The sequence below is a fragment of the Lissotriton helveticus genome, chromosome 10, assembly GCF_964261635.1.
Source record: "Lissotriton helveticus chromosome 10, aLisHel1.1, whole genome shotgun sequence".
NCBI classification, from domain to species: Eukaryota; Metazoa; Chordata; class Amphibia; order Caudata; family Salamandridae; genus Lissotriton; species Lissotriton helveticus.
This window is the reverse complement of record NC_136071.1, coordinates 200,295,113-200,315,592: the sequence shown is the minus strand read 5'-3', so window position 1 is coordinate 200,315,592 and position 20,480 is coordinate 200,295,113.

Here is a 20,480-nt window from a genome sequence, read left to right as displayed (position 1 = left end):
CCTCCAACTGCAGATATTTGCTGACTTGCAACCTGTCATATGCATTAACAACAACAAAGCCATGTTCACATATCACGCGGGCCTATAACAGAAGATTATGGGATCACGTACCTGCCAACAAGGTGGCAAAAGTGCAGGCCCGAATAGTAGGTATAGAATACAGTAGGAATGAGTGGCATTTCTAAATGGCAGTACAGATTGCATGAGTTTTGTTACTGTCTTGAATATGTGGCTGGTGCTAAGAACCATGTAGCTGATTGCTTGTCCAGGTTACCCCTTTCATGTGACGAGGATGTGTTGGCGTATGATGATATGTAAATGGTTTGTGCAGTCTGCTCTTAGGAGAACATTGTTGGTGGGGCACTTTCTGAACAAGAGTGGCTGGATGGTACATCTAATGATGCTGAAGTCATGAAGGTCATCGACCTCTTAGCCGGAGCGTGGTCCAGCAACAAAGATTGTCCCTCTGAGTTAGTTCCCTACAAAAGGTTTAGTGAAGAGTTAGACGTGGTTGATGGGGTGTTGGGGTGGTGAGGTGGATTGTTGGTAGTTCCTATGTTTATGCGCAAAAGGATTTTGGATTTGGCACATGAAGGTCATCCAGGAATTCGAACCATGAAACGCAGGGTCAGACAAGATTTTTGGTGGCCTGGATTAGATAAAGATGTTGAGCACTATGGTGATGACTGTTGTGCTTGTATTATGAGCGACAAATCCCAAGTGACTCATCCTTCTCTGGTTGAACCAGTGGTGGTGAATAACACTCCATGGTCTAAATTGGCCTTTGATATTGCGGGTCCTTTTGGGCTCATTGGGAGCTCTCCCAAATATGCCTTGGTTCTTATTGACTACATGTCAAAAAGGCCTGAGGTCATATTTGTGGATAATGTGAACTCTCTGTCCATTATAAATTTTGTTTAAGATGTATTTCTCAGAGAGGGTTTTCCTGAAGAATTGGTGTCGGACAATGGAACCCAGTTGGTTTCCAATGAAATGCAGGATTTTTTCAACGTCATTGGTGTGAGGCCTATTCTCACGTCTCTTTATCACCCCCGCAGCAAACGTTTTGTTGAGCGTTTCAACCGTGTCATTAAAGAACACTTGCAGCAGGCCTTAGTCAATAGTTTGCATTGGCGGCGAGCTGTCCGCGACATGCTGTGGGATGAAAGGACTACACCACATGTTATCACTGGCCTTGCTCTCTTTACCTTACTACGAGGGACAGTTGCAGGTTCCAAACTGAACAAAGAATGGATGCCCAGGAGAGAGGTGGACAAGAAGAAGTTGGCAGATGTGGTAGATATCAGGGCTGTCGCTCAGGCTAAGTATAACACAAGGTCTGGAGTTTGTAGTTCTTTGTCTGTGAAGGTGGGTGAGAATCAAGGGGTCTGGTTTCATTTGCAAAGGCGAGTCTCGCTTTTCAGCTCCCAAAAGAGTGTCTGCGGTGAGAGATCACACGGTGGTGTTGGAGGATGGGAAAGTTTGGAATAAGAGTGTTGTTTCCCCAAATTCAAGGACTGGTTGAGAGATCTCACTTATTGCCAAGAGCAAACCAATATATAGGCTGAATTACTACCCCACCCCCGTTCACGTCCCCGAGACATCTGGGACCCGTTCACTAGGTATTTGCTTAGAGTAAAGGCAACAGACACGACAGTTGAGGACGCACCATCGCAAAGTACACACCGCACTGAGAATGATAGGCCGCAGGATCAGTAGGTCGATTACGGCTGCGAATGTGGTAACGATTAGTTTATTACTCACGCCCATAAACCATGTTCTATGCAGGACACTATGTGGTTATATTCTCACAATGCACTGTGATGCTGTAAATATGGATTATTACTGTAATGTCTACTGCACTTTGTAATGGCGATATTGTCATACTGAAAAATACCAATAAAGTTAACAAAAATAAAGTTGTTGCCATGGTACCGGAGTCCATGCTTGGTTACGTCAGCAAGACATTTGGTGTTCATTCCTCCTCTGTGGTTGTGCCCACAGGTGTTCACGGGAGGGAGCGTGTTCATTCTAGCTGTGTTCCTGCTAGGAGTGTATCCACGATATTAAAATTTGTTCCTTCCAAGTTTTAAGATTACAAAATGTTGTAATGTTTTACCTTACTGACATGCTCTAATTTATTATGTATTTTTTCTATTCTATGCTTGCATTTTTTTTGTTTCTGTTCTTCATGCTTTTCTTTATTGTTGTGAAGGAAGGGGGTTGTGCTGGGGGTTGTGCTGGGATCTGGCTGGAATGTGGGGGTTGGAGCTCGTGTGGGTTCTACTCTAGAAGAATGAGTTACTTACCTTCGTTAACCATGTATCTGGTAGAGACACAGTCTAGCCACAGATTCCTTAACTTAGAATATTCCCCAGGCGTCAGACTGGATCCGGAAAAAACCTTTTCCCCATCAGTACCTCCGCACGCCGGGTGTCGGCACCATCTGGCTCCGTCCTGACGTCATCCACAGAAGTGACGTCAATGGAGCCATATAGGCGCCCCGGTGAGCTGACGTCAGTTTTCTTGTAGGACACTTTTCCGCACCACAACGCGGAGCCACTAAAAAACAGTGAGAGTATAGGAACAGTGTGCAAAAAAGAGAACAAAAGACTGTAAAATAAGAAGAACAAGAGATCATAAAAGGATGAAAACCCGCACTATGTGAAAAGGGTACTCAACACTTGAAGGAACCATGCAAAAAGAGCACTCAAGACATGAAGGAAGAAAAGGGGACGAAGCAGCCCCCCATGACCAGAAACAGCCCTGCCCAGACAAAGAGCCATGCCCCTCTGAAGAGGCAATGGCATCAGAAATCAAGGGCATGTAAAATGAATAACCGTGCGCAACCACAGAAAGGCTGCGCATGACAGTCAGTAGCCACATGGCAGAACTCCAAAGTACAAGAAGAGCACAACATGTGTCATGGTGAGAGTACCAAAAGTGAGTAACAACAGAGTATGTGCACCACGCTCCCACCAATGACCTACGAAGATGATCATAGACAAATAAAACCTTAACCCAAGTTTATGAGCATAAACAAAAGGGGCCCCAAGGCAATGGAGGGGAAAGAAAATATGGAAGGAACATGGGATCTCCACGCCAGAAACCCCTGGGCAGGAGATCAGTAAAAGCATGCCACCTATCCACCCAAATAGAAAAAGGGGTGGAGAAGCAATGCGCTAGAACAGAGCGACATACCTTGCCCCAGAGGCAGGAGAGCCAGAGCATCCCTCAAGAAGGCCAAGGCCACATGTGAGGAGGCCGGTGGGCAGAACCCCACCTGAAAAGCCATCGAAGAAACAGGGAGGGTGGGTGGGAGTTAAGGAATCTGCTGCTAGACTGTGTCTCTACCAGATACTTTGTTACCAAAGGTAAGTAACTCGTTCATCTGATCGAGACATCTAGCCGCAGATTCCTTAACTTAGAATAGATACCAAAGCCATAACCCATTGGAGGGGGGACTGAGACTGAAAAACCCACCAAGTTCCAAGAGAAAGAATTCGTCAATAACATTGACCAAAACACAGTGGGGACAGCAAATGCCAGCATGGCCGACACCAGACTCATGAAGCTCCGCAGGAAGCTATGAGAAGGGGAGGCAAAGGCACCACAATCCTGCAGAGGACAGATGAGAAGATAGCCGTCCAGGCAGAAGAAAATAAGGAAAAAAATCACAGAACCAAGAAGGTCAGTGTACGATGGAAGAACGTGTAAAAACTCCTGGAAAAAGAAGTGCAAGGTAACACCAGAACCCACGGAGTCGCAATAAACACCGTCCCAAGGAGGGACGAGACAGTAGGTCAGCGTCAGAGCAAACAAACGAAGCACACATGACAGAGGATGCCAAGAAAGGAAGGTGAGGGACCAACATCACCATGCCTAGATATACAGTACTGTGGCCACCAGAAGAAACATACATGTGGATGACATGATACACACAAGGAGACAGTGGGTACCATGAACCCTACACCACACCTATGTAAGAACTCCAGGACTGAGGCATCAAGAAGTAAAAGACTCCACCGCAGGAGCCAACAGCACCAGTGCAGAGTGGGTCACAGCAATGGCAAGAGACCCAAAAGCGACCGCATCCCGTCAACGAGGAAGGAACCCTGGCCTCCCGTGAGACAAACAGGATTACCGACCATACACTTCACGAGGAAGAGTGAAAATACACAGACAGAAGGTAGACCGAAAAGAAGCCATAATGCTGAAGCCATAATGCGGTCAGTATCGACAGAGAACCACAACCAGCAAAAAATCTGGAGTGGAACATAGACCGCTAGACCATAGCGAGTCATAAACAGCAGCAGCAGCCCAGCGGCTGAAGCTGCTAATCCTCAGCGGGGCAAGCAACAAAGGGACCGGAGTCCCTGTCAGGGGAGAGCAGATGGAAAGAGAAAACTAGGCAACGCATAACAGTCACGTAACTAGGGGACAGTCCTTATAGACAAAAAACTCCACCGGGCTCGAGCCATGAGACAAGACACAAACGCATCCCCACAACAGGGATGGACCCGAACAGAACGTAGCCAAGACAGAGGTGCAAGGAACACCGTGGACACCCTGTGACAGCGAACACATCAGGCGTGTATACAGAACACGTATAAACTGTTCCGGAACAGAACGACAAACCCCCAAGAGGCAGAGGCCGACAGGCAGAAAGAGCACAGCAAAGCCAAAAGAACACGCCAGGCATAGCAGAAGGTAGAAGAGGGCTACGGTCCAACCTGTAGAGGAGAAACCCGTCAGGCTTAGCAGCGGGGGCGACCCACCAGTCGAAAGACCTGGGCGAACCAGGAAACCCACAGCAGAGAGAGAAAAAAAGCAGGCTGCAGAACCCCGGAAGCCTTAGAAACTAACCGTGGCAGTAGCTATACAATAGCCAACAAGTACCCCAAATGGGGTATGGCACATCCCTACAAGCAAAGGACACCTCTTGAGACAAGGTCTTAGGCAGACGACTCAAAAAGTAAAAGTAAAAACTGCTGGGAAGCTGTAGACAAGGAAAGGGAAGACTGGAAACAGCCGCACAGTCCAGGTAATGAAGACTTGAACCCAAAGAATGGCACTTACCAAACAAAGCTATGACAAGACTGCAACCAAACGGAAGTCCACACAAGGACTAGAAAACACAGAACTCACAGAAACTCAGACATGAGACATCGAACCGCCGAGTCTGCATGTTCGTCGAACAAGGAGGCCCCCATCAAAGGGCAAATCCCTAAGACGCTCCTGGACATTGGCAGGAAAACAGCCAACACGAAGCCAGGCATGGTGAAGCAGAGCAACGGACCGGGCCATAGCACGACCCATGGTGTCCATGGCCGATTGGATGGAAAAATGCGCCATTTCCTGGCTGTCACGAATGAACCGATCCAGGTCAGACCGAGGACCCTCCAGGAGAGAGGGGAGGAGGCGCTCGACCGAGTCCCATAGAGGAGCAGTGGCCTGTGCAAACACGCAAGACGTTTTCAAGGATCGAAGGCCTGCACTAGTGGAAGCAATCATATATCGACCGCCAGGGCCAACTGGACGCTTTTTGGAGTCCATTAGCCATGCCATAGCACCCATTGTAACTAGATATAGTCAATGTCTGGTCCTCGGGGACTTTAATATACATCTAGATCTAAAGGAAGACCCCGAGACCAAGAAGCTGTATGAATCCTTGGATATCTTCAGCTTGACTTTATATGCGATGTCTCCCACTCATGAAAAGGGTCGCATTTTGGACCAGATCTTTTCAACCTGTAATATTGTACTAGATAATCCCCTCCCTATTGTGTGGTCAGACCACTATATGCTCACTTTTGGGCTTAAAAAGGATCTGAGTAGGGTACAGTCTCATTGCATACCACAAGCTAAAGAATATAGATCTTATAAGCAGATGACGCCTGACTCTTTGGTGGAAATACTGAACCGCCATCCTATTCCTGTGAAGGGCTCCCCAGATGAGGGGACAGACACGCTTTGGAAAGCTGGCTCCAGAACTGGGTGCTACATCTTGCCCCACCTCATATGCGTATCTCCGTACAGGAAAACTTCGGCTCCCTGGTTTACGGACGCTTTAAGAAAAAGTAAAAAGGGGTGTAAATCCCTTGAACACTTATGGAGAAAAAGATTCGACCCTATAAATAAAAACACATCAAAACAGGCACTCAAAGAGCATTATGCAAAAGTCCGGGATGAGAAATAAAGCTTTCTGGCCAATAAAATTGATCAAGCCAGAAATAGAAGTCGAGAATTGTTTAAAATTGTGAAGGATTTTGCTTCCCCCAATGTTACCAAGAGCCCTTTTACACCCACTCTTGAATGGACGAATCAGGTTTCAAAATTCTTCTTCGATAAAATTAAGTCCATACAAGATTCCTTTGTCACACCTACCTGTATGAGTCACGATGCGGTGTCAGACGCGGAAGGTCATTCTAGGGAATAAATACTTTTGGATTTCCCCCCTATGACGTTGGATACTTCACTTGCCATCATGAAGGCGCTTAAGTCTGGGTCGCCATCAGACCCATGTCCTGCGAAAATAGTGGCATCTGTAGCGGAGGTTTTGAATCCTGCTGTGAATCAAGTCCTTAATCTGTCCCTGGCAGAAGGTAGGGACCCAGTGAGGTGGAAACAGGGCAAAATGTTCCCTCTTTTGAAGAAACCCTCAGCGGACCCTACAGTGGTAAGCAATTATAGGCCCATAACACTGCTTCCTTTTTTTGCCAAAGCATTGGAAAAGTATGTGAATGTGGTCATCTCTGATTTTATCGAGACCTCCAATGCTCTTCATCCCAGTCAATCGGGTTTTAGAGCCAATTACAGTACCGAAACGGCCTTACTGGAGGTTACTGAAACTATTAAAGCCACCTTTGATAGAGGAGGCAAGGCAGTTTTGATACTGCTGGACCACTCAGCGGCTTTTGATACCGTGCCCCATGGGCGACTCTTACAGAGACTGAGGGAATGTGGTATCGGGGGCACGGTTTTCAGGTGGTCCTCCTCTTACTTGGAAGAGCCTCAGCAAACTGTGTGCCCCCCCCCCTTTTTACTGCAGATATTCCTCCGATGAATGTGGGAGTGCCTCAGGGCTCAGTTTTGAGCTCAACCTTATTTAATATCTATATGGCACCATTGGCACCCCTTGCAGAACAATATGGGGCAAAAGTTATAACTTATGCTGACGACTCTCAATTGTTGTTCACGTATGAAAAGGATGAACCGTTTAATGAAAATTCTATCCATTTATGTTTTACTAAGAAATTTGATTGGTTTCGACAAAATCAATTATCGTGTTATTCCGCTAAAACTGAAATAATCTTCTTCGGACATACCCCAGGTGATGAATGGCGGAATTGGTGGCCTCAGAATCAATCGCCCCCTGCTTGTCCAGTTACCACAGTTAAAAATCTGGGAATCTTGCTTGATTCAGATCTTTCCATGAAGTCGCAGGTGCAATCCTTGGCTGGCATGTGCTTTGGAATGATGAGAAACTTTCTACCTCTGCTCCCTTTGTCCCATAGGAAAACTGTGGTCCAAGCCCGGATTGTGTCCAGGCTGGATTATGCGAATGCTCTTTACCTGGGAATTCCTATCTATTGGGCCGCCTACAGGTTGTTCAACATGCGGCCGCCAGAGCTATTTCTCTAGAAGGGCCAAGGGCCCATATGACGATTCATCTAAAAGCTCTACACTGGCTTCCAGTAAAGAATAGGATACATTTTAAGTCTCTGGTGTTGGCCTTTAAGGCCCTACATAACAGTGGGGCTCAGTACATTAGAAAGAGGATTACACCTTATAGTGCTGCTAGGACTCTGAGATCATCCACACAACACCTGCTACCAAATTTTTTTCGGACTAGGAAGGGGGGCCGATCTTTTCAGGTGGTAGTGGGAAGACTATGGAACTCTCTCTCCCCCTCGCGTTCATACAAGAACAGGCGTTTCTCAGTTTCAGGCGCCAACTTAAGACCTGGTTGTTTAATCAGTAAATGTAGACCTTAGGACTAGATTGCACACCTTCTCTCTTTCAAGGGGGCCCTTTCAGCGCCGGGACACTCCTTGGAGTAGCCGTGCACTTTATAAATCCCCCAAATACATGGTGGCCACATGACTTCAACCAGCGAGACTCCCAAGTGGGAGGGAGTAACGGGGGAGCGGCAGAAGGCAACGAGGCCAAGCTGCCTGAAGCACCAGCCCCCTGAGCAATAGGATGAAGGGACAAACAGACAGGATCATCTGGAGCTGGGCATTGTCGATGCACAATAGCACGATCCACTGGGTACCCCAAAGAGAGCCTCGCCCAAGCTCCCAGAGGAGTTGTATAACAACTCACCAAAAGGCAACAAGAACTCTATGTCCATGCTGCCCTGGTGGAGGAACTCCAGCAAGAGATCAGAGGGCAAAGAGACGGAGGGAGGGGGGTGTGCAGTTGTAAGATGTCTGTAGCCCTGCGAACCGCCCTCGCAAACTCCGCACTAGCCACAGTGGCCAGTCAAGGTGGCGACAACAGGTCATCCACCAGGGATGGCATGACGCTAATCCTGCCACCAAAACACGGTGGCTGTACAGCCCTAGGGCAGCCAAGGCCCTGCCAGTATAGAGGAGCCTGGTCCGGGGGACAGTGAAACAATCCAGAGGTTGGAACCAACAGGAGCCTCCTCAGTACTGTCCTCCCCACCCTCCACCAACTGAGGTATGGTCAGGGAGGGCACCGGCATCTAAAGTTCCCAAAGAAGACTTGTCTGTCTGGCAGGGGACCAGCATCGACACAACCACTGGCGAACAGCTTAGAGATGGCGACAACTCACCATCGAGAGCCCCGAAGGAGCCTCGACCGACGTCGACGCGACCTCCACTGAGGTGGAAACCTGCAGCGAGGAATGGAGGCGACTGAGGGGCGAGAGCGGAGTTGCAGCTGCAACCGGCGTCAACGCAGAGAGCCGCACAGGGCTGTGCGAAGACGACCTGGAAGGCTTGGATGTGCGAGGAAGAAGCCCAGACAACTCAGCGACTACGGAATCTGAGTTGGGGTGCTCAACCGGCACCGAGGACTAACCCGCCGGCGAAGCCCCGATCTGAGCCCCTAACCCCTCAATGGGGCCAGAAGGCGCGCCAGGGAGAGGGGGTGAACCAAAGATCGACAGCAAGACATGAGAATAGGCCTTCATCTGGGCCCTAGTCGCCCCAGCACCAGGAAAAGGCAAGTAGGTGGGGATCGACTCCTCAGGATCCGTGTCCGGTAGAGACCGGGAGCAGCAGGCCCCGCTGTCGCATGAGGTCGGCGTCCGTGACTTTTTTTATGCTTACCTGTGGCAGGAGAATGACGTCCGCAGGAACGACTCCACGACCGGTCCCGAAACGTTCCCCCAGCAATAGAAGGAGACAGGCAACGTGGGGGCTCCGAACGGGACATCCAGGCGGCCAGCAACTTCATGAGGCGCTCCAGAAAGGACTTTGGCTTCAGCCAGCGGCAGGCATCGCACTCCTCGGAGTCGTGGTGTTCGCCCAAGCACCACAAGGATCACAGGTGGATCCGTCGCAGACATCTGCAGCGAACAGAACAGGAGTTACACATTTTGAAGCCCATAGGCATCACACACTGTTCTCAGAAACCAAAAGGCGTTAAAAAAGGCCTAAAAATCAAAAACAGGCGAGAGGGAACCACTTCTCCGGATACGAGTTGGGATGCGGAAAATAAGAAAACTGACGTCAGCACGCCGGGGAATAGGGGGCCTACATGGCTCCATTAACGTCAGCACGGTGCCGTCCCCCGGCGTGCAGAGGTACTGCTGGGGAAAAAGGGTTTTTCGGAGCCAGTCTGACGCCTGGGGAATATTCTAAGTTAAGGAATCTGCAGCTCGCTATCTCTCTCAGATTGTATGTTCCGTGGCAGTGCAGTTGCTGCTGGGACCTGAAGGACGTTAGACCGAATAAACCTGGTTCCTACCTTTGTGGTGGTGTCTTCATTTCACTCTCTCGTCTGCAACTGCTTGAGAGAGAACGACCTGGGCCTCCTCCGGGCACTGAGGCATCACCTGTGCATTCGTAACCCAGATAGTATGGGAGTATCAGCCAAGAGGCATGCGATATTCTTACCACAACGCCAAGCTGGAGGAAGAGAACATCTTTCCCAAAACGGTCCAGCTTCTTGGATTCCCTATCTGGGAAAGCAGAAGGGAATGCGCCGTTTGATGAAGAGCCTTGGACTACCAAGCTCTCAGGGAAGGGTTGTTGGGTCAGAAATGCTGGGTCGTCCGGAGCGGGTGGTGGCGGGCAATCATCCTATTCACAGGATCCCCTGTACTGTGCGTGGACCAAGTGTCCAGAAGGATGTCCGTGCGGGCTTTGTAGAATGGCAAAAGTGGTTGAAAAAAGGAAAGTGCAGGCTGAAGCACCTCTGTCAGGAGGTTAGTCCTGACTGCCACTGTAGGGAGTTCGAAGCAGAGGACCTCAGCTGCCCTCCTCACCACCACATCATAGGAAGCTCTCTCCTCCATAGCCACGGTAGGGGGAGAAAGCAAGCCAGTATCAGGGGAAGTGTCCAGTTCACTGGCATCACCTAGGTCCATTTGCTAGCCCGGTCCCTCAAGCTGGTCAGTTAAAGGGTCCAGCGACCCCTCTTCCTCACCTTCTGGCCCAAAAGGAACACCAGGAAATGAACACAGGAACGGAACGAAAGTTCTTTCCGGCGTTGGAATAGATGTTGGTCCGGCTTAGTGTCCACTTTGGGGATGAGGCTGGCCCGACCAGGGGCACGGTTGACGCCCGGAGAGTCGTCGTTGGGATCAACATTGGGGAAGGTTGAGTGTGATTGACAGACATTGATTTGGGCCAAGGCTGGATCCACTGGGACCCTCCGGACCCCAGGGCCGACTACACAGGGCCTGAAGGTGCACAAGCGGTGCCAGGCTGCCCAAATATGAGGTACAAGGCCTCATAGGACTTCTTTATCTAGCCAGGTGATTCTCCGGTTCCTGGATAGGGAGGAGGCGCAGAGCAATCTCGGAAGTAGGCTTTGGAGACTGCGCATTCAAGGGACGACGCTCAGGATCCCGCGTAGCGTTGGCTGACCGACGTAGAGAAGTCTAAGAACGCCTGTGCTTCTTTGACTTACCCGAAGACCTCCCTGACAATTTTGAGTGCGAGGAGTGTGAGCATTGCGACTTTATGAGACCTCCCCCTGGAACCAGAGCGATGCTGAGCTGAGCACCGGACCTCCAGCAGCTTTCAGGACTGCTCCCTCAAAGCCTTCGGGTTCATGGTCAAGCACTCGGAGCATTACTTCAGGTCGTGGTTGCACTCCAGACACAAAAGGCACATGAGGTGTGGATCCATCAAGGACATTATCCGGTGGCAGGAACAACAGGGGTTGAAGCCAGCAATTCGCGGGGCCATCCTCGGCACACCAAGAGTCTATAATTTGTAGAAGATGTTGACAAAAAGTCGAAATAAATTAGCCATAAAGTGGCTAGAGGTAGCTCTCTCAAGATCTGCGCTAGGCTGGCATGGAAAAAGAAAACTGACATCAGCGCACATGGGTGGCATCTATGTAGGTCCTGCGACGTCATCCAAACTGAGATGACGGAAGAGGCGCCGACCGATGCCACCTAAGGACGCACACGAGTACTGCTGAAGAAAAATCTTTGGATCCAGACTAACGTCAGGGGGTAATTATAAGGTAAGGCATCTACAACGAACCATCTCTATTGGATAGAATCATCTTTTCCACTAGCAATTACAGCCTCAAATAAGATCACATTTGAAGGAGCCAAGTTAAAAAACAGAATACTCTCAGTTCAGTATAGTATATCAGCAGCTCTGACCATTGAATAAAAGCGCAAGATCACAATTAATATGTTCCGTAGACTGGCGGTGTGATATTAAGCAAAGGGTGCTTCCAAGCAATTCCATCACTCCCACCCCCCTGGATTTTGCCTCTCTGGACTTACCAGAAATGTATCATGTAAGGTCAGTAAGGAACCTGCAGCTGGATAATCTCTACCAGATAAGGCATTATCAAAGGTACATACCTTGTTCTACAAGTAAATAGCATAGGAATTAATATGTATTTGTGTGACAGGAAAGAACGGCAGAAGAATTTTAGTGTAGGATCAAAGGTGGGGTGAAAGTTGCTCTGTCAAGCCAAACCTAAAAAGCAATGTAGGTTAATGACTGCCCCCCTTCCTTCTGTGCTGCTTCCAGAGAAAATCAACAAGCATTAAAAATGCAATAGGTCTCGCCTTTGATTAAGTTAAAGCCATTTGCTTTGCTAATGGTATTGTATAGCAAAGCAAATGGCTTTAACTTGACGAAAGGCGAGACCTATTGCATTTTTAATGCTTATTCCTATTGGTCACAGTTACAGTGTCCAGGTTCTGAGCGCAGATTCAACACAATATACGGGACACACAATTTAGTTTTCAAATATAAGTCAAGAACGTGAGACGCGAACAACGAGGTCGAAAAGAGCAACAATGAATAATAAAAAGTTTAAACGCATCAACTTGGGGAGGCTAAGTTGCGCACTGATGATCTAAAGCTGTGGGAGGAAGTGACAGCAGAGTTTGAGGCACAGACAGCCCCAGAGGCAGACAAAGGACTGGAAGAGGCTGAAGCGGCTGGACTTAGAGAGAGAGGTCCCATTGGCATGTGCGAGTTAGGTTCACGCCCAGGGCCCAGACCACCAGAGGGGCGCCAAGGAAAGGCAAACTCTGGTCCCGTCCTTCCACATCCGAGCCTCCACTAACCCCTCTACAGATACTGGAGAATAAAATAAATAAGAACAGGGCTTTAAGTGGACCGGGTCCTGCCGGTGATCAGCCCAGACAGTCCTTAAAAGCCGGTGCGTAGACGGGTCCCAATCTAGTTCTCCATTTTTGCCCTCATCCTCAGGGTTCTAAATATAAAGAGGTGGCAGTGCCCGTCTGGAGGTGTGCCCGCTGCTTCCCGGTATCAACATGACAATAGAAAACAGGCAGCCTGCAAAATACGTATTGATAGAGTGACTTATTTCAGTTGCAGCAACAAGGAACTCATTTGTGTAAATCATGAAATAACTGGGAAATAAATATAAATTCAGAGCGCCTTTGAATTATTATTCTCATTTTAATGACATAAAAAAATGAAGTTTTTACGAAGAGGCAAAATAGTTAATTCAACTAGAATGAAAACACCCTCCGAAATCGCTTGTGGAAATACTGAAGTGTACATTGAAGGGGCTCGGAAGGGGCAGGGCTGCGCGCGCACCTACTGGTACCATTGAAAACAAATAGTGACGCATAATGTGGTTCTGAAATTCTGGACCCTACTGTTGTCCCGGTATCGAGGTCCAATACCCGTGTCCCGAAACATCAACGTACCATGACGAATTTGGTGTTGACGAACCGATAATGATTAGGACATCATTCCTATGCATTTGCGTCATGATCGAGGTATGCTAACACCCCTGAATCGTAGTTTCCGTCCCGACCCCTCAGACTCCATTTTGTAAACGGTATCCATCTTGTGTCTTGCCCTCATGATAAGTCAATTAAAGGTCGAGCTTGATCTAAAAGGACACGTCCACCTTCCCTGACTTCCCCCTGACCCGTCCCAACTGACTCCATTGCCTCCAGCCGAACCTGTTTGGGCAGCTCCTCGCCCAGTGGCCTAATACGATAGCATCAATGCATAACATGCCACAAACCATTCACTACATCCAGATCATGTTTTCTACACACAGACACACCTGTCCACGCTCCCTGTTTATGGCCAGTTTTATGACTAGGAGGTGCCTTCCTTTATTGGGGTTTCATCGATATCTGATGGGAGTTCCGGGCCTGGCTGGGTAATCCATCACGAATTGGACGTCTAAAATACGGGCTTGCCTACATGACTTCGCTCTTTTGTATTATTGTAGAAATATGTGTATAGCCATATCATAAACTCAAGAATTCTTGCTTGCAGCTATTATTTTTGTATATAAGGAGAAGGCTGGTTCTGTAAAAACGAACAGTCTCCTGAGAACACATGACCCGTGTTTGTCGTGCTTCTAGGACACCTGTTACTTGGTAGCTACCAATAAAATTCGATCTCTGACTGCGACTAGAAGACTCAGTGTTTCTGTGGTCCGGAACAAGGGAGAACTCAGAGGTCTTCGGGTGTTATCCCCTGGCACCAAACGGGTTCCTAAATACCCGTTACCTCAGTTGGCGCCCAACTCGGGGCGGTATCAAGCGGCAACGGTCCAAGCCAGATGTTCGTGAGGAGCTTCGTATGAAAATTCCAGAGGACGGCCAGCCACTTCAGCGACCCCTGTATGTCGACGTGGTTCCGAAGGTCTTTGCTGCGAGGTTCCCCGCGTCCCGACGGCTACGAAGGACTGCTGCCCTGACTATCACCTTGTTTTGGACCCAGTGATCCTTGGTAGAGCGAAACGATAGACGAGTCTTCTAGCGACGTCACCGATCTTCAAATATTTCAGTTAAGTATAAGTGGAGCATCTCCCAGTCCTTAGTTTGTCCTTAGTTTTTGGTATCCGAGATACGCTTTGATTTGGTACTTGCAAGCCCCAAAGCCGAAGGACTTGTGTATTCACGAGAAATATCGTAACAGATAATCCTTTGAAGTTTGAAGCTAGACTAGTGAGCGAAGATGCCTGGTTTTAGCAGACTTGGAAACTTGTTTTGTCTTGGTTATAGTAAGGACTCCCGATTAGAGGATTCCTGTCCGGTTCCTCCGATTGGAACATGAGCTCTATGTGAAGCACGGCGTAGGTCCCATCACATATAATGAAGTGTGGATAAAATACACCCGCAAGGATGGTGTTTTAAAATGGCCCCAATACGGTAGTTTCGACTCAGAAATATTAGATAACCTAGAGGTCAAATTATTCAAGAGAAAAGCCCGGCCGGCGATGTTTGACTCTTTCCGCTTATGGCGCAAAGAAGCCAAACAGAAAGAAATAAAATTAGCAAAAAAGAATAAAAGAGGAATGTCGATGGTGCAAGCTGCCATAACATACAGGGATAACGAGGAAGAGCAGGAAAACGAACAAATGCTTAGGAGCAAGAAACTAGCAGTAGATAAATGCTACCCGATGTTACCAAATAAGGGACAAGGTCAAGAGGAGAGATCTGAGAAAGATCCATTAATGTCCCACTTATTAAGCTCACCTCCACCGTATGCGTTAGACGCTACTACAACGCCAAAGCATTTTACTATACCGCGCCCCGGCGCACGGAACACAGCTATTGCACAAACTCCAGCTACTGTTCAGCTGGTTCCTATTTCTCCGGCGCAGCCTTCTCAAAGGCCGCCGTCTCTGCTACCTACTCCATCTACTTCTACGACTTTGCCTACAGCTCCAGCTATTGTCTATGATACTACGTCTGCTACTACTTCAACTTCCTCTGCTATTGCCTCTACTTCTTCTTTGCCTCAGCCTGTTTTTTCCGATGCACTTACCCCTCCGCAAGGTTCTCCTTCTATTAGACAAAGAGTGACAGGTACAGTCACTAGTCTGTTGTCACCTTTCTTTGGGTCGCCTAAAACAACGCCTAAAACAGAACATAGACAATCCCGTAGTCAACTGCCTGATTACGAGGAAAGAAGAGTGCTAAATGAACTAGCCCGTAAATGGATTACGGATACTGTTAGATATGATGTTCAGTCTGTTATGGACGTTTTCCGTCAATGGAATGCACCCACCCAGAGATACGTATTCGAAGAAATGTGTGTATATCTGTGCGAAGATGTGAAGACGAATGATTCCAAATGCACAATGAACGAACTATGGCGTACACGCTTTAAGTTCTATGAAGGTATGATTATAGGTGCAGATGTTGAGAAAGCGATAGAGTTATTGCTCTCTTATAGGAGTAAGGGAAACGTCTCTAGATCATGTCACGAAGACGATGCACCAGGTGGGAAAAGAGCGAGACAGTACCCCATGAGAGAGGTTCCTCCGGTTTGGAGGGAAGGTGATGCGAATGCTAATCCACCAATTCTGCCTCATTTCCAGCGTGTATGGGTACATGTCCCCTGGAAACGATCCGAAGTCTTAGCACTCAAGCAGACACTGCCTGATCCTCGTAAAAACCCGACTGGGTATTATAAGGAGTTATCGCAAACTGCAAGCTCATGTATAATGAATTTAGCGGATATCGACATGTTGTTTGGGAACGTTGTTCCACATCCTTTATGGAGCAAAATCCGTCATACGAACCATGACCAAGAACTAGGTGACTCATGGGCGAACATTACCGCTATGGATGCTAGACAAATAGGTGGTTTTAAACCTGAGCCGTTAATAGCTGAACTTCCCGGCAGGATTATCGCGTACATGAAAACAATAATGCCTGAAGTACGCGTAAACTGGGACAAGCTATCTGCGTGCAAGCAGAAGAAAGATGAGAATGTGTCTGACTTTTTCACAAGATTTGAGGAGACTTTCACCGATCATAGTGGTCAGGATATGGCTACCGAGGGTGGCCAAAGATTGTTTGTAGACAAATTGGTACATAATTTAATCCCTGAACTGTGTAATAAACTGAAAGATTCAGAGAGTGCTTGGGCTGTCTCTACGTCAGCGCAAATTTTAGCTACAGCCCAGTACTATGAAAATAGGCGCAAAGACGAGCTAGATAAAGTAGACAAAAAGACAAAAGATTTAAAAACTAAAGTTCTCCAGCAAGCCTATCCGCCTCGTACGGCTAGTCAGCCCAATTATCAACAACAACAGCCGTATTCGAGAAACACGCAAGGAAACGAGTTTTCCCATCAGCGTATTGCTTATGGCCCGAATCAATGTGCGTATTGCAAGGAAGAGGGTCACTTTAAAGGTAATTGTCCGGCTCTTGCGCGACGTTTGAGCGGTGCTTCAGGTGTAAGGGGAAGAGGTGTTCAACATGCCCCTAGAGGTAGGGGCCGTGGAAATTTCATCCAGAATACAACTTCTTTTCCGCCTCAGAATTCGATGAACAGCTTTGACCAACAGAATAATGCATCGTCTAGGTCAGCTCAGTACTATGCTGACGACTATTACACCGAACACGAAAATGAGGGTAACGATTGCTAGGACAGCCATGGACGAAGAGAGGGAGTTGTTTCAGTTCCAGTAGATCAGAATGGACCTTATGTCGAGGTAATTACCTCAGGAGTGTCAGAGCCATTTTTGCTGGATACTGGTGCTACAAAAAGTTCTATCATGCACTGGAAACTTCCTGGCGCACCTTTGTCTGGCGAAATGAATGTTTCAGTAGGTTTATCTGGCGCCCCTGTTAGAAACCCGATCTCTAGTCCTATATCGCTTTCTATTGGCCCGTGCGAATTAGAAGCACCCCTCATTCTTACCACAGGTTGCGGTGAAAATTTGTTAGGTTTGGATTTGCTAAAAAGGTTATATGCGACTTTGTACTTTTCCCCCTTGGGAGTACAACTTACTTTAGGTAAGAAAGTCATTTCTCCAATGTATTTGTCAAAGGGCAATATTCCAACTGAATTGTTATCACTTCCTGATATACTTTGGGCTAATGGCTCTAATGATGTAGGTCGTTTGGAGATAGCACCGTATGTCATAACTTTGAAAGCCAACGTTAGGTTGCCACGTATTCCCCAATACAAAATATCTAGCGAATGCGAAAATGCATTGTTGACGATCGTTTATGATCTGATCGATAAAAATGTCATCGAAGAAACAACAAGTAATGTTTGTAACAGTCCAGTTCTGCCAGTCTTAAAGCGTACTGATCCTTCACAACCGCCTGTGTACAGGTTCGTGATTGACCTCAGAGAAGTAAATAAGGTAGTTATCCCACAGTTTCCAGTTGTCCCTGACATTACTGCTTTATTGACAATGGTTCCAGCTTCAGCAGCTTGGTTCTCGGTGATTGACCTGAAGAACGCTTTCTTCAGCATCCCGATTGCCGAGGAAAGTAGAGATATTTTTGGCTTCAATTTAGGAGGACAAAGCTTCCGCTTCAAGTGTGCTCCTCAAGGCTACTGCGAAAGCCCATCAATATTCAGTCAGGCCATGAAAACACAACTAGACACGATTATTCTACCGAATGGCTCAACTCTGATTCAGTACGTAGACGATCTGCTGATCGCTGCAGACACTGAAGAGATTTGCAAGAAAGCTACGTTATGATTATTACGTGACTTATGTGACATGAAGCACAAAGTCTCTCTTTCCAAACTCCAATTTTGCCGTAAAGAAGTAACCTACCTAGGTCACATCTTGTCGAAGGAGGGAAGGAGACTGACACCAGAATGAATACAGGCAATTGCAGAACTGAGTGCCCCAAGGACACAGAGAGATGTTCGGGCCTTCTTGGGCATTACATCGTACTGTAGACAATGGATACCGAATTTCTCACTACTAGCTAAACCCTTGCTGGCACTACTCTGCAAAGACACGCCAAATCCTATGCCCTGGTCTGAAGACTGCCAAACGAGTTTCCACAAGTTGCGTGATGCATTATGTTCGGCTCCTGTGTTGGGAAATCCCAACTACAGTAAGCCTTTTACATTATATGTCCATGAGAAGGAAGGTTGTGCATTATCAGTTTTAACACAACATTTTGGGGACAGACAGCGCCCATGCGCGTATTTTTCGGCAACTCTAGACCCTGTGGCTAAGGCACTACCAAGTTGTCTGAGAGCCACCGCCGCAGCAGCTGTCTGCATTCGACAGTCTGCTGGATTAGTCATGAATAATACTCTGATCGTTATGGTCCCGCATGCAGTAGACATTTTACTAAACAGGACGAAGACACAACATCTTACTAGCGCTCGACTATCCAGTTACGAACTTACACTGCTAGCAAGTCACATCCACATAAAGAGGTGTGATACACTGAACCCCGCAACGTTATTACCCATTCCGACAGAAACAGACAAGATTGATAACCATGACTGCTGTTTTAGGACAGAAGAAGAGACAAAAGGGAGAGTAGACTTACAGGACACTCCCCTTCCTGAATGCAACGATACTTTATGGGTTGATGGTTCATGTTTCAAGCTGCCGAATGGTGATACGACTGCAGCATTTGCCGTAACGACATTACACGCCATTATAGAGACCGCGCGTATTTCCCACAATTCTGCACAAGCCTCAGAACTGATTGCACTCACCCGAGCATGTGTGTTAGCAAAAGGAAAGCGAGTAAATGTGTACAGTGACAGCCAATACGCCTTTGGCGTGGCTCACAGTTTTGGGAGATTATGGCGTGAACGTGGGTTCCTTACGTCACATGGTGCAAAGATACAACATGGTCAGTTAGTTAATGAACTCCTCGAGTCATTGACCCTGCCACTACAAGTTGCGATTGTGAAATGCAGTGCCCACAGAAAGATTCAGGATGATGTTGGCCGCGGGAATGCATTTGCAGACGAGGTTGCGAAAGAGACTGCAAGGAACACGATAAGTCGGATGTATGTTGTAGGTCCCGCTAAATGGATTACGGATGTAGGAATGTGTGAGGACACCATTGAAAGCGTGAAATCTATACAAGCCGAGGCAACTGAGAAAGAGGTGAATGAATGGAGAGAAAGTAAAGGTAGATTAGACGCGAATGGTTGTTGGGTCGAACTGTCAGAACACCAGCGATGGCTATTACCTAACGCATATGTACTTGCAGTAGTAACAATGGCTCATGGAATTGCGCACATCAGTTCGAGAGGAATCTGTAAACTATTGGCCCCAGTATGGCAAAATGGTAATATCCCGAAATATGCAGAGAATGTGGTCAGAAACTGTATGGTGTGTTTGAAGTACAATCCCGGTAGGGGAACCCCAACTCCAGCTGGTCATTTTGCGCCTCCAACGTATCCGTTCGAGGTTTTGCAGCTCGATTTCATTCACATGGAAAGGTGCAACAATCTGAAGTATGTGCTCGTCGTTGTTTGCGCTTTCTCCAGGTGGGTGGAAGCGTACCCCCTTAAGGACAATACTGCCTTGTCAACTGCCAAAGCCCTTGTCAAAGAGTTCTTCCCTAGATTCGGTATGCCTAGAATCGTCTGGAGTGATAATGGAAGTGAATTCGTAGGACGCGTGATGAAGAAAGTGTGTGAGTGTTTAGGCATACAACAAAAGTTTCACTCTGCGAATCACCCCCAATCAGCTGGATTAGTAGAGTGCTACAATGGCACTTTAAAGCTCAAATTAGCCAAGATCCAAGCCAGTACAGGTCTTAAATGGCCTGACGCCTTGCCCCTAGCACTCTTGTCAACCAGAATGACAGTCCATTCCAGGTTAGGACTTAGTCCTCATGAGATAGTGTTTGGCCGCCCAGCCAACGTCTGGGGCGTGCCAAGGCCAAAGAAACTCAGCGAAATAGAGCACCCCGTACTGCTTGACTATTTGTGCGAATTAACAACTAAATTGCGTGTTTTACACCAACAGGTTCACAGTTCCTCTCCGCCAGCCTCTGATGATCCAGGTCACTCCATCGAACCCGGCACGTGGGTCTTGGTGCAGAATTTCCAGCGCACAAATAACGGACA